We start from the raw sequence: 13,200 nt of genomic DNA, 5'->3' as shown, positions 1-13,200 counted from the left end.
TCAGTTTTTCCAAGTGCCCACAGAGACCTTCCACCCTGGCAACTCCATCCTTTGTGGAGATTGGCATCTCTTCTTCTAACCCACATCAGGGAACAGTCAGGGCCCAGACCCTGCATGCAATGGTGTGCTGGTAGATGTTTAACAACCAGATGGAGGGTGGTTAGCTCTGGTTTATACTCTGCCCATTTCCACGGTGTAAATACTCCCATCATTTTCGATGTCAAGTTACCAACATGAAATTGTCACTGATTGAAGAGTAGGAAGAGAGCTCTAGGATACCAATGCCTGAATCCATCTTCTCTCCTGCCTCCCTGGTCCCTCCATATAATTCCAGACTGGGTGGCAACAGAGGGGCAGGTCCAAGCCATGGAGGACAGTGACAGTTTCACAGCTGCAGCCTCAAGGAGGCCCCTGATGGGGAAAGTAAAATGGCCTCTCCTTCAGGAACATCCACCTTCAGCCTCCAGTGATCTCTGATCTTACTCAGCCTCATATCTGAGTTCTTCTCAAGTGTAGCTTCAGGATCTCACAGGAGTTCGGGGCCTGAGGTCCACAAGCACTCAGATGATTTACTAGTCACTTTCTCACTAAACATGGATGGACACCATGAACGTGCTTAGGCAGTAAAAACCAGAAGATAATTTCTTTTCTTCCAAAGGAGACAGAAAAGGAAAACTGATCCAAGGAAAGCATTCTCTCACTGATGTACAATATTCACTCACTCTTCGTCACTGTTCTACAGAACTGATGGGCAATTGGCTCCTTGAGGCCCAAAGCCCCTTTGTAGAATCCTGTATGTAGGACAGCAGGAACCCTGGGGTCACACCTAGTTTGAATCTCAGGTCTTCTGTTACAGCAAAATGACCTTTGGAAGGTTACTTCTTTCTGAGCCTCAGTTTGCTCCTCTTGTGAAGTGGGGATGATAGTAATAGTACCTACTCCATGGGGTTAGACTGTAAGGGTTCTCAACTGAGGGTAATTTTGTTCCCTTGGGGACATTTAGCAATGTCTGGAGACGTGTTTTGTTGTCACAACTGGGTTTGGAGGGGTGACGGCATCTAGTGAGCAAAGGCCAGGGATGCTTTTAACCATCCTACAATGTACATGAGAGCTGCCCCAACCCATGCTAAAAAACTTATCTAATTTAAAATGTCAGTAGTGCCAGTTTGGGAAACCCTGGACTAGAGTGAATATTCTGGGGTTATGCACAAAAAGCACTTAGAAATGTCTGGTTTATTTTTTGTAAGCTCTCAAAAAACAGAAGCTGCTATTCTTTTTGGAAGGACACAGTCTTACCCTTCTATTTCCAGACTTGAACCATGGAGGTGGGATGTGGAAATCCTTGGGTGCCAAGAACCCGGATCACTGTTCCGGGTGTGAGTCACTCAGTAAATGCCGATTTAGTTTTACTTAAAGCAAAGCCGATGCTGCACAAGTGATTCAGGGCTAGAAGCCTTCTCATGTTGTCAGTGACTTCACTGGCTGTACTGGGAGGAAGTAACTTTGCCCTGAAGCTCTCCTTCCAGAAGGTGCAAGCATGTCGAGGCTTAGAGATTCCACAGTGCTCGCTCAGAACGGGTGTTATACTGTTTCTCACCTCACCTCACACATGGTGGGGCTTGGAAAAGCCTGAGAAAAATAGCTGAAATTAGGAGAACTTTCTTATCCCATATTACCTTCCTCACTAGTAAGTAGTGGTTTCTTCCTCCTCTACAGCCTGCTGTGAAATTCCTTCTTGAGAGCTGCATTTTTGAGTCATCGATTCACTCTCTCTCACTAATACACATTAGTTTTAACAAGTCGATTTAAAGGCAGATAATCTTGCCCTGGCTGGTGCGGCACAGTGGATTGAGCACTGGCCTGTGAACCAAAGGGTCACTGGTTCGATCCCCAGTCAGGGCACATGCCTGGGTTGCAGGCCAGGTCCCAGGTTGGGGGTGCACAAGAGGCAGACACACATTGATGTATCTCTCCCTCTCTTTCTCCCTCCCTTCCCCTCTCTCTAAAAATAAATAAATAAAATCCTAAAAAATAAATAAAGGCAGATAATCTTGATAGGGCGGATGTGCGCAGGCAGGGAAGTGTCAAGGAAGCTGGGTCAAGTATGTGGGCACTGGGTATCCTAAAGAAGGAAGGGTGACAGAGGGAAAAGGCAAAGGCAAGCCAGGGAGCATCTGCAGACTCTGGGCCTGTGCCCACGTCTTTCCTGAGAAGTGGTATGCCCAGAGGCAAACAGGTGGTAGAAGAGGCAAGCCCTGCATCCAGGCTTGCCGATACCAACCTGTAACCTACCACCTGGCCAAGCTCCACCTCTCCCTGAGTCACTAAAATGAAAAATCCTGGAGTTGGAAGTAGCTATAAGGGTCACCAGCTTCTTTCCGGCCCACCATCTTGCAAGCTGATCAATGGCACAGCCAGTTTATGCACCAGAGACTGTTCAGCTCCAAGGCAAGGCTCTATCAGGGCCACAACCTGGAATGCTTCAGGGGTCAGACAGATGACATAAGGTTAAATGTCAGATGTAAGACAACAGGGGCAGGGGCTGTGAGAAACTGCAGGCTCTGCCCTAATGCATTCAAATTCAAATTTTAAAAACCAGCCCTGGCTGGTGTGGCTCAGTGGACTGAGTGCCTGCCTGCGAACCAAAGGGTCGCTGGTTTGATTCCCAGTCAGGGCACATGCCTGGGTTGAGGGCCAGGTGCCCAGCTGGGAGCGTACGAGAGGCAACTGATGGATGTTTCTCTCAAACACCAATGTTTCTCTCTCTTTCTCCTCTCCCTTCTCTAAAATAAATAAATAAATAAATAAAGTATTGGGTCAGCCAAACAAAGGATATCAATAGCATGACTGAGTGGGTGAGGCCCTTAGGTTGTGAATTTTTGACCCCTGCCTAAATGAATGGTCTTCCCTACTCTCCAACAAGACAGATGTCTGTTGGGTGCAGATCTCCAGAAATAGACTTTGAACTACCAAGGGTTATCTGAAAAGTGGTCCTGAGCAGCTCTTTGCTCCAACACTTTCAGCGATGAGATGATCCTTATTCCCAAAACAGCTCTGGGTGGGGCACACCTACCCCTACCTCTAGAGCCAGTTATCACACTTCTGCTGTGGACCACTGATGGAGCCAAGTGGGGACATATCTTTTTTATTTTGCAAACTTATAAAGTTTGGATTTTTTTCTTTATTGCAAATAAAATAAAAGCTCATACAGATAAGCAAATATTAAATATCCATACTCTCCTTAACTGGTCCCCTGGACCCCCAGCCGCCCATCCCCACATTCAGAAAGAAGCACTGTTGACATCTTGGTGCATATTCAGACTCCAGGTCCTTTTATGCATAGATCAAGTTATAGTCTTTCTGGCTCTGAAACCTGTAAACACACCGAGGAGATGCTTCGTGCAGCGCTGGCACCACGTTGCTTCTCTGGTTGTGGGAAGGGGTCGCACTATGCCACCCACCCGCTCTCATCAGTTTTGGGTTTCAACACATAGGTCTGACCTGTGTAGGCCCTTGGCTCCCCAAGTTTCTCGAGGGCAGGAACTAGAACCTGTCTTACTAGTGCTCAGGGACTCTACAGCACTGAGCGCAGAGTAAGTGCTCAATAAAAATGTTTCTAACCACCTTCCGGGCGCCCACCCCTCCGTCCCACCTGCCTTAGCTGTCAAGGCCTCGGGCAAATAGGGAGCAGAATTTAGCTAAGTAGAGAGAGCGCCTCGCCGTCTCCAAGGTAACTTAAATCCGAAGCTGGGAGTTCCCACGCATGCGCACAGTGACTCTTACTTCCCGTAACTTCCAGAAGAACTCAACCCATAAAAAATTGCCAGAAGCTGAGCGCGCCTGTGTGGTTAGACCAAACCTCGGCCGCCTCCGCCTTCTGTCAATCCGTCCGGCCAGCAATGTCTTTACTATAAACATTGTCCGGAAACAGTGCCCATTTCTGGAAGCGAGGCCTCATTAACCAATGGTTGCTAGGGGCCGTACGACGGAACTGACACGCTCCAGCTCGTTGGTTATATCGGTGAAGTGGGCGGGGCAAAGGTCGAGGTGCGGCCAAAGGTAGGAGGTGCGAACCAAGGCGAATTTGCCGCCGCCGGGGGAGGCGTGGCCCGGGGGTGGCCGGGAAGGCGATAAGGGGGTGGGGCCCGAGGCCGGGGCGGGGCGACCGTGGGGCTGGACTACCGTGGGCCCAGAGCACAGCGGTCGGCGACCGGCAGCGGGAGATCGTGGGCGAGGGGAGCGCGACAGTCGCTGCTTGGGGAGATCGGCGCTCGGCCGGTAGGTGATTGGGCGGGACCCGGAGTCTCGGGGAGGGATGGGTTGCCTCTCACCCCGGGACCGGAATGCGGCCTGGCCCACAGCCCGAGAATAGTGGGGTCAGCGGCGCGGCCGGTCGAATGAGTCCACTCGCGCGCGGGCCTTCGGCCGTAGAGTCTTACCGCCGGCGCACCCTCACGCACGCTGCCAGGGCCACGGTCGCACGCCGCGCTCGCCCCGCACCCCCGCAGGCGACACGCTCACCAGCAGCGCGCTCGGGGGCGCCCTGCTTCCCCTTCCCAACATCCCAGTTCCCCAGTGCTCAGCTGCCCCCACCGCCAGGCCTGCCCCTCCTGCCCCGGTCCCTGGGTGCTCCGTTGGATAGGGGCTCCCCTCGGCTCGGGGCAGAAGGTGTATAAAACACAAGTGCGCCCTGTCTGTGAGCCCTCGCACCTGCCCTGTCAGTGAAGCCCTCTAGCTTTTGTTGGGAAGTTCTCGGGCTCACACATCCCGAGGCGGGGAGGAGATCAGAGCCTGCCCTTGGCATTCAGAGGAGCATGCTGGACACTTGCAGCAGCATCCTGCTTCCCTGACTCCTGTGTGATTCTTCTGGCCGCTCCACTTGGGACTTGATGTGTCGGCTCAAATGTATTTGCATTGTGGCCCCTAGCAACCTGAAGCCACTGGGCACTAAGCAGAAAAAGACCACTTACACAGTGCATAGAGTCCCACCTGCTCAGGAGCCTCCTTGGTTCTGGGTAATTTAAGAAAAAGCGTTTCCTTTCTTATTACAGTTAAAATGTTGCTCTCAGTCCTAAATGACGGAATGGGAAATGAGTATGGGTGAGAGAGAGGATGAGTGGAGTAAAGGTAACAGAAATCAGTGTTTGTTAAATGGAGACGGTGAACACCAGAGACTTGATTAAGAACTCTAAAAGCAAGTGAAATGAAATGATGAGAGCTGGAACCTAATTCAAAATAGCAGTCTGAAGTTTATTCCAGGAAAAATGTTGAAAACCCCTTGACTAGAAACATGGTCCTTCTGAAAGATTAGAAGGAGATGGTATCTTAACATTAGTGATGTGTTTTTTACTTAGTATCTTAGTGCCCGTAACCTCCTTTTTCCTTCAGACTTGTGTTGGTATTGTCTTGTTTTATAGGTAAGGCACCTGAGGGGAGGAGTGGTTTGTATCTTGCTAAAGCCTAGTAGCTAGGACTAAGGGTGAGGACTCAAGCCTAGGCCACTGGCCTCTTCTCCAGGCTCCTCATTTTCATTCTGGGCCTTGGATGCAGAAAAGAGGGAGAGGTGTTTGGTGTGGAATTATGCTCTTAGTGTGAGAGAAAGATGGTCAGGTGCTTGTCTTGCTTATAATGTGTTTGGATTTACTCCACTTATGATGTGTTTTTTAAGTGATGTCCAAGTCAGTTCCTTTGGCACAGCGATGCCAGACCTCTGAGTTTCTCAGATACCTTCAGGACATCCTCATTTATTTTGAAGGGTGTGGTGAACTTCTCAGGGGTTCTCAAAATAAAAGTAATAGTCTCTGACTTTAGTTTTAGAAATAGGTATCCAGGTATATGTCCTAGCACTTTTGTGAAATCAGACAGCAATAAGTTGCTGAACTCTAGGTCATCTTCTGTTTTCAGAATATAAGGAGCAGTTTTAAAGGGGCTTTTTTGCCCCTGGTATTGTCTGTTAGAGTTTGTGGGAGTGGCACTGCAGACAAGAGACCTTGCCAAATGAGCCTTCATCTATTAAACAAAAATGTCTGGTTGGCCGTTTCGCCTCAACAGATGGAGGTTTGCTTCCTCATTTTGATTCTCCTGTTGAACACTGACTTCTTTGTGATATGCTTGGAATGTTTGTATATCATTTAATGTTGAGAAGCAGGCTTGCCCTGATTGGTTGTCCAACTCCAGGCAACTGATGTGATTTTTTTTTTTTTTTTTTTTTTGTGCATGATAATAGTACATCTTGGCAGGGGTCTGGTGAGAGAGATCTGTAGAGATGTGTGAATTAGGTAAATCTTCTTCCACGGTTGTTTTCTTCATTGTTGGCACCCTCTTAAGAGTGTCTTATCACTTTGGCCTGTGAAGTCACTCTGAATTTCCTATTTTTTTCCTGTCTCAATGGACAGCAGATGAGCTTTTCTAACAGGCCTGCCTACAGTGATGAAGATCTGACAGATTCATGGTGGCTGACTTGATGAATGTCTTTCTGGGTGGATAGTTAAGAAATCTGAAAACCAAATTCAGTCCTAAATTAAAAGTAAAAGTCAGCTTGATACACATATAGGCAGCATGTTTGTACCAATGGCTTTCATCATCTCAAAGCTGTTTTTTTTTTCCTGGCAAAAGGTTAAAATGCAACTAACATTCTGCTTTCGTGATTAATAAGTCACTACCGCAGTTGTGTCTGATGCTTCCTGTTTGCCCCATTTTAGTATTTCAGTTAAACTGGAAACATCTGAGTATTATGGGCGCTTTTGATGGCACTGGTGTGAAGTTGGTGGGGAGGGGAACAATTCCACGTGAGTGGATTTGGGGACCTCTAAGGACCAGCCAGCCCCTCTGGCCTCTGCACACTAAGGGGAAGGAGTGGGGGTGAGCCTCTTCCGTGGAGACGGTGAGCAATCGAAGTGATGCATGTGTGAAGGCTTTGCATGCCCTTGGTGATGCTGACTGAAATGTCGAAAACAGTAGATTAGAAATGGAAGGCCAAACACAGGGCAAATTGTGGAGTAGGACATTCCAGTTGAGCTGAGCAAGACATTGAAGTGTGTTGGGTAGCAGTCCTTCGCTGTGGGCTGGCCTTACTACCTGAGTGACAATGCAGAGAAAAGTCATTTTTCCTCAGTGGTCTGTGTATTCTAGTTTAAATGACTCTTACCTTCCTGCTATTTTATGTCCTTTAATCCGTTGCCTGCCTGATTAAATCCCTTGAAATTATATGGCTACTTTGTAGCTACGTTTTGTATTGTCTCACAATATTCTTATAAGAAAAGACAGTAAAGCCTTGTAAGGAAAAATAAAGTGGACAAGATTACTCAGAAAATCAGTGTTATACCCAGAATCTAAACTCAAGTTTCTTGACATCTAGTTCACTGCTTTTTCTAACTAACTCATGAAAGGATAAATTGCGTCTCTCCCCACAACATGTCAATTTCTAATGTAACTAAATCAGGGTAGCTTCTTTATTTACGTTAACAAGTATTAATTAATATTAATATGTGTCATTAACAATTATTAATAGATATCATTTATTCATAATTATTTTAAAAGCTAGAAGATAAATAGCACACCTTCTGGATGGATCTACTCACCCTCATTTTACAGATGCAGAAATTAAGGCACAGTGGTGAAATGATTTATCCAAAGCAGTAGAGGAGGTCCATGGTGTCTCTGGGTCAAATGTGGGGGTTTCGGTTGTCAAGGCAGACAGACCTGGGTCAGGTCCAGGTCTGCCGCTATCTGTGTGACCTCAGGCAAATCACTTCACTTCTCTAAGCGTGGGGTGCCTCCACTGTAAATGGGATCAGAAACACTTCATCAGGTTGTTTTGAGTAGAAAATGAGAGGATATCTGTTAAGTGCTGAACTCAGTGCCTGGCACATAATAAGCCACAGAACAGGACAGCTGTAAATGGTGTTGTTGCCTGGCTGTAAACATTGTTGGTGATAGTAGTAGTAGTAATAGCAGTAGTAGTAGTTGCCAATTACCACATTGACTAGACCTGTTTTCTGTAAGATGATGTCAGGATGGATCAGACTGCCTGACAGGGCAAAGTCATTTTCTCAGTAGGACCTCCAGGGGCACATTTCCTCTGTCAAGAGGTTTTAGCTTTCAAGTTCTCCCTGTCTCACACTAAATATTGCCCTCACCACCCTCCAAAGGAGCCCCAAAAAGCCCAGGCTCTGCCTGGTCGGAGTTGGTGATTCTGAATCAGGGGTACCCTCGGCACTCTCAGGCCGCTGAGCCCCAGGCAGAGCTGGGCCTTTCCAGGGCTTCCTTGAGTCCTTCATGTGGTGAGGTGGGTCCCAGCCTTAAATCTGGGGGTGAAAAAGGAAAATGTTGTGTAGAAGATAAGTTGACAAGGACTTGTTCCTCTTTGTTTGAGGGACTAGGAGGAATTTTTGGTTCTGTGTGGTAGGGTTCCTACCACCACATGGCACCTCCAGCTCACCATCCTTTCCTCTTACAAATATGCCTTTTTGTCAACTTACCACTGGTCCCATCTCTGGGGGCTCTGATCTAAGAGTCAGGGGTTTGCACAGTTCCCTTTAAATCACTCCAAGTGGAGGGAATGATGGTTTCACATTACATTCTAAATTATTTTTCCCTTTTTTTAATACAAAACAAAAATGTAGGCTCCCACCAGGCTGATGTTCCCTTTAAATAACTTTTTTTTTTTTTCTCCTGGGGAAGCTGTCCCGATGGCCAAAGAGTCATTTCTAAAATGAACTTACTTTTTAGAAAAAATAGATCACCGGATGTCAAGCATCATGTTCAGATGAAAATGAAACCAGCAGGCCTACAGTGGCAGCTCCACACTTGACTTCCGGCTAGAGGTGAGAGGCAGAGTGTGTCTTGACCCAGCTCAGTAGCTGGTTGGCCTCACAGGCTGCATTTGATAGGTACCTTCGTCATTTTCCAGGCAGCTTTGCTTAGGTGAGCAGAGTACTTTCTCTGGAAGGTGAGTCACACATGCAGGGGTGGAGGTGACAGGCAATTTATTCACCGAACACAATTGCAGAGGAAGTCTTGAGCAGACCTTGTGGAGAAGTTCTCTGCCAAAGATCATGTTCATTTTGGCCCAAGGGCATCAGAGGCAGGGACACAGAAGCAAGCGTAGGTTCCCAGGTCTCGCCCCCTGACAGAGATGTATCCCCTGGTGTGGGGCCATGTGGATAGGGCACAGAGCCCAGATCAGCAGTGTCACTGCACTCCTGAGTCCAGCCACCTCGTGGGTGGAAAATGGCCTGCTTCCAGTGACAGTCAGCAAAGAAGCAGGAGGGGAGCTCTGTCTCCATGCAGCTGGGGAACCCCTTAGCAAAGAGCAGAGAGATATAAATTATACTTTGGTGTGAAAGACCTTTTGGGGAACTTTTTCTACCTGCCTCGCTTTTCACCACCTGAGTTGGAGGCTCTGATGAGCTCCAGTAATTGGAAAGGCTAGATTAAACCCTGCATTTCCAGAAACTTTGAAATTTCAAGCCTGCCACCCCCTCTACACTTCGAGATCCACTGTTTGGACTCAAAAAGAGGCAGCAGAGGAACTCCTGGCCATCCCTTTCATAGTGTCTGGTTGCTATGGCTTTTGCTGACCCTCTTGCCACTAAAGCCATGACCAGGTATCCATCAAGGCAAAGAATCTGTTCTAGATCAGTGCGGTTGTTGTTGAGCTTGACTGCTGATAGCTGATAGTCGGGGACATCTGTAATCTACATCCGGGGTCACCCACAGAGTGGGCTTCACTTTATTGAAACCGCAGGGAGAGAACTAGTATTACCTTGCAAGTGGTCAGCACGCTTTTCCTGGCCCCAGGTTCACACCCCAACAATCTGGACTAACCAGCAGTCACTTCGGGCAGGCATGGCCAAGTGACCTTAGGCTTTAAGTACTCTTGTCAAGAAAGTGCTATTAGAATTACAGACTGGAAATAATAATTACAGGTTGCATGCTCCTTTTTTTTAACAAAAGAGAGAATGGTGACCCAAGGAAACTGAGTTGTCCAAAGCCACACAGCTAGTTAATGACTAAAAGTGACTAAAGTCCAGGCTCTTTTCACCGTGCTGTGCTGCCACTGTACAAAGGAACTGTATTTTGTTCCTCCTTTGTTCCCCAACCCCAACCCCATCACCGTTGGCCTTTCTGTGAGCTCTGGCAGACCTGGGAAGGGTGGAGTCAAAGCAGCAGCTGCTCTGGGTCTAAGAAAAAGTAAACAGAAAGCTATTTATTTGGCGCACTCTTGCACCATGAAGTTCATGTAACTAAAAGAAGGTCAAGGTTGATAAGAAAATACAATTCTGGGCAGGGTTACCCAGAAGTCTCAAAGGTTACCCACACCTGTAGGGCACTTTCCTACTTCACCAAGTAGTATCTTACCTAAAGTGGGCATTCAGTTACTATGAATGATTGATTGTAAGGGTACAGACCCACTGGGCACCAAGAACCTCTTCTGCATTTTTGTCCCGTGAAGCAGACATGTTGCCAGTGGCATGCAGGTGGCCAGAAGAGCCAGAGAAGTCAGTGTCATCCCAGCTGGATCCATCCAGCCCCTCTCAGTGAAGAGGCTCTTCCTGAGGGCAAAGCATGATGTCATATCTGGATGGTGGCCTCTGCAAGTACAAAGAGCTATTGTATCTGAGGTCCACCAGCCACCCACCTGCTGACATTGACATTTTCTTTTACTGGGCCAGAATCAATCTGCTGGTCAATACCAGGGAGAGCTGAGAGGCTTGGGAAGGAAGGGGGGCTTAGCCAACCTCCAGTGAGGATGCTTTTTCCCATTAAGATTAGAAATAGATCCCTTTGGCTCAGGAAGTTAGTTGGATGAACTAGTCTCCTTGGGACCAGGCTCAACAATCCCAGCTGACAAATGCTGAACTTTGAGAGGTGGGAATAGCTTTATAGAGATGAAAGTCAAAGGCAGAGATTTGTGTACCACCTCCTACCTAGCGTGTACAGTATATCCAAATCTGAGCCCAGATGGATATCATTCAGTTCAGAAGGGTCATTTCTCAAGGAAGTGGAAATAACTAGGTCTCTAGGTCAGCAGTCAGCATGTAGGAAAGGGAAGGACAGGGTAGCTCAGTAACCAGCTTGCATGATACCTTCTTGCCGGGCTGCAGTCACAATACATCATGCTGTGACACCTTATACAGGGGGCTGGCCTCATCCCCACCAGCCCTCTAGGTGATTGGACAGCCTGGACACTCGCAGCCCAGCGCGCTCTCGGGGCCACGGCACTCACTCACTCCTCAGGAGCACGTCGCTCATTCTTTTGTTCAGTGAGCACTGGTCGAGCGTATCAAATGTGGCAGGCTCTGCTAGGTGCTTGAGTATAAAAATGAGGACAACTGAGATGCTGCCCTTGAGGAGCTCGCAGTGGCGGGGGGAAAGACAGATGTGGAAGCAGACATGTTACAGGTGCTGAATCATGAACCACGACTTGGGGAGCTGGAGAGGAGCGAGGAAGGCGCCACGCCCAGTGCCCGCCCCTACCCCCATTTCCAGTCTGACCCAGCACTGACTGTCACACACGCAACTCCTCAGAGAGAAAGAGCACCCCCTCCCCATCCTGCAGGTGTCTGGCTGGGCGGGAACACCCTCAGCGTTTCTCTCATCGTGGGGCTTTATACTGCTTGTCAGCTTGGAATAGGAGCTTGAGAACAGTCTGGAAACTTCAGCACTCTGGGGGAAAGGAGTCATTTGCAGCAGTGTAGGCACTGTTAGTAGAAATGTGCTTAAGCATAGTTCAGAGCAGAAGCAGAGAATGAGTAGCCAACCATTAAAGACATGGCCGACTTATCCCAGGCTTCCAGGGTCACATAGAGAGGGCAGTGACCAGACTGGCAAATCCATGTGCGTGGTGCCACTCTGAGACAGATTCACAGGCAGATGGCCTGACCCATGACCATGCCTCCTAGTCTGGGGTCAGCATTCCAGGAAGGCCTTTCCAGGATTACAGTGGTGAAAGCTCTGGGAGGGCAAGGACCTTGTCTCTCATGTCACCATCACATCTGCTGTGATCAGCCCAGCACCCGGAGCATGGGACTGGCTACGGAGTTGTGGCTAAGTGAAAGTACAAGTCCAGAATCCACATTCCTTCTAGGCCCTGCTGGCCTGAGAGGGTGAGAGAACCACAGGCTGTTTCATGGTTCCCCCTCTTTTACCAAGGAATTGGCCCGAGATCCTCTGTGACTATTCTGTCACACCACAGGTCCCAAGCGCTTTCTCCCTTCTGGGGGAGGACAAGAATGTGAACCTCTGTTGTAGAGGGACATGTCAAATGCACCCCTGCTGCTCATGTCCTCCAGCTGGTCACTCAGGCAAGGTCTGTCAAAGGGTGAACAGGCCGTGGTCAGGGTTCCACGGACAAAGGGCAGAACTGGACCGTGTGCCTCCTTCCATTTGTCTCCAAGTGTTGGGTGTCTTCTGTGGAAAGCTGAGGTGTTTGGGTTTCTTGTTTGTTCTGAAGTTCCTCAAACTAGTTCCTCAATTTCAGGACCAGTCACCAGTGACTACAATGAACTTGAAGCCTCCTCCCTTACAGGAAGGCTGGGCCTGTCTTTCCCCATCTTCTCTGAATACAGGTAGACCCTGCTTTCAGCCAGTCCCACCTGGAGAAACCAGAGTTACAGACCGAGAGAGGAGGGGAGTGGTTGTGTCACAGTGAATTGACCATAGCCCAGGTAACTGCCCCTTGCTCAGAATCCAGTCCGCAAGGTTACATAAGGAGAGGATTTTTTTCACAAACACTGCTTGTAATGATGACCTCAGGCTGGCAAGATCCAGAATGCATTTTGACTCATCAAAGAAAGCTGGCTATGTCTGGCCTAATTCTATGTCACGTTTAGGGCACTTTGTGGCACTGTAATCTTTGGAAATTGGTCATTACTAACCAATATACACTGCAGCCCAGAATATTAAGTTACACAATATACCCCAATCTATAGATTTCAGTGACACTTGACATTTTTTTATATAACATGCATTAAAAATTCCCTGTTGCTTATTGTATGAAATGAAGTATGTATGTGGTTGGATTTTTTTCCTCAGTACTACTTCCTCCCCCATTCTCCTGCATACCAATTGCATAATTGTCTCCGTGGATCAATGATGCCCCAGTGGCATCTTTTCTATATGCTATTGGCTCTCCTCGTGCAAAGGATTTGAAAGTTACATTGAAAATGCCATTGTCACACTTCTCTTTTAAAGCTT

General features: G+C 48.1%; 1 protein-coding gene across 1 annotated transcript in view; it reads left to right on the top strand.

The window, feature by feature from the left end:
* Positions 1-4,176: 4,176 nt before the first annotated feature.
* Positions 4,177-13,200, top strand: part of MAP3K14 (mitogen-activated protein kinase kinase kinase 14) — a 40,563-nt gene continuing 31,539 nt past the window's right edge. Inside the window, exon 1 of the mRNA XM_090291140.1 lies at positions 4,177-4,278. The gene's annotated coding sequence lies outside the window, so the exon portion shown is untranslated. The remainder of the gene's footprint in view (positions 4,279-13,200) is intronic.

The sequence above is a fragment of the Furipterus horrens genome, unplaced genomic scaffold, assembly GCF_987537825.1.
Source record: "Furipterus horrens unplaced genomic scaffold, mFurHor1.1.pri manual_scaffold_11, whole genome shotgun sequence".
NCBI lineage: Eukaryota > Metazoa > Chordata > Mammalia > Chiroptera > Furipteridae > Furipterus > Furipterus horrens.
This window is presented reverse-complemented; position numbering and strand designations above follow the sequence as displayed.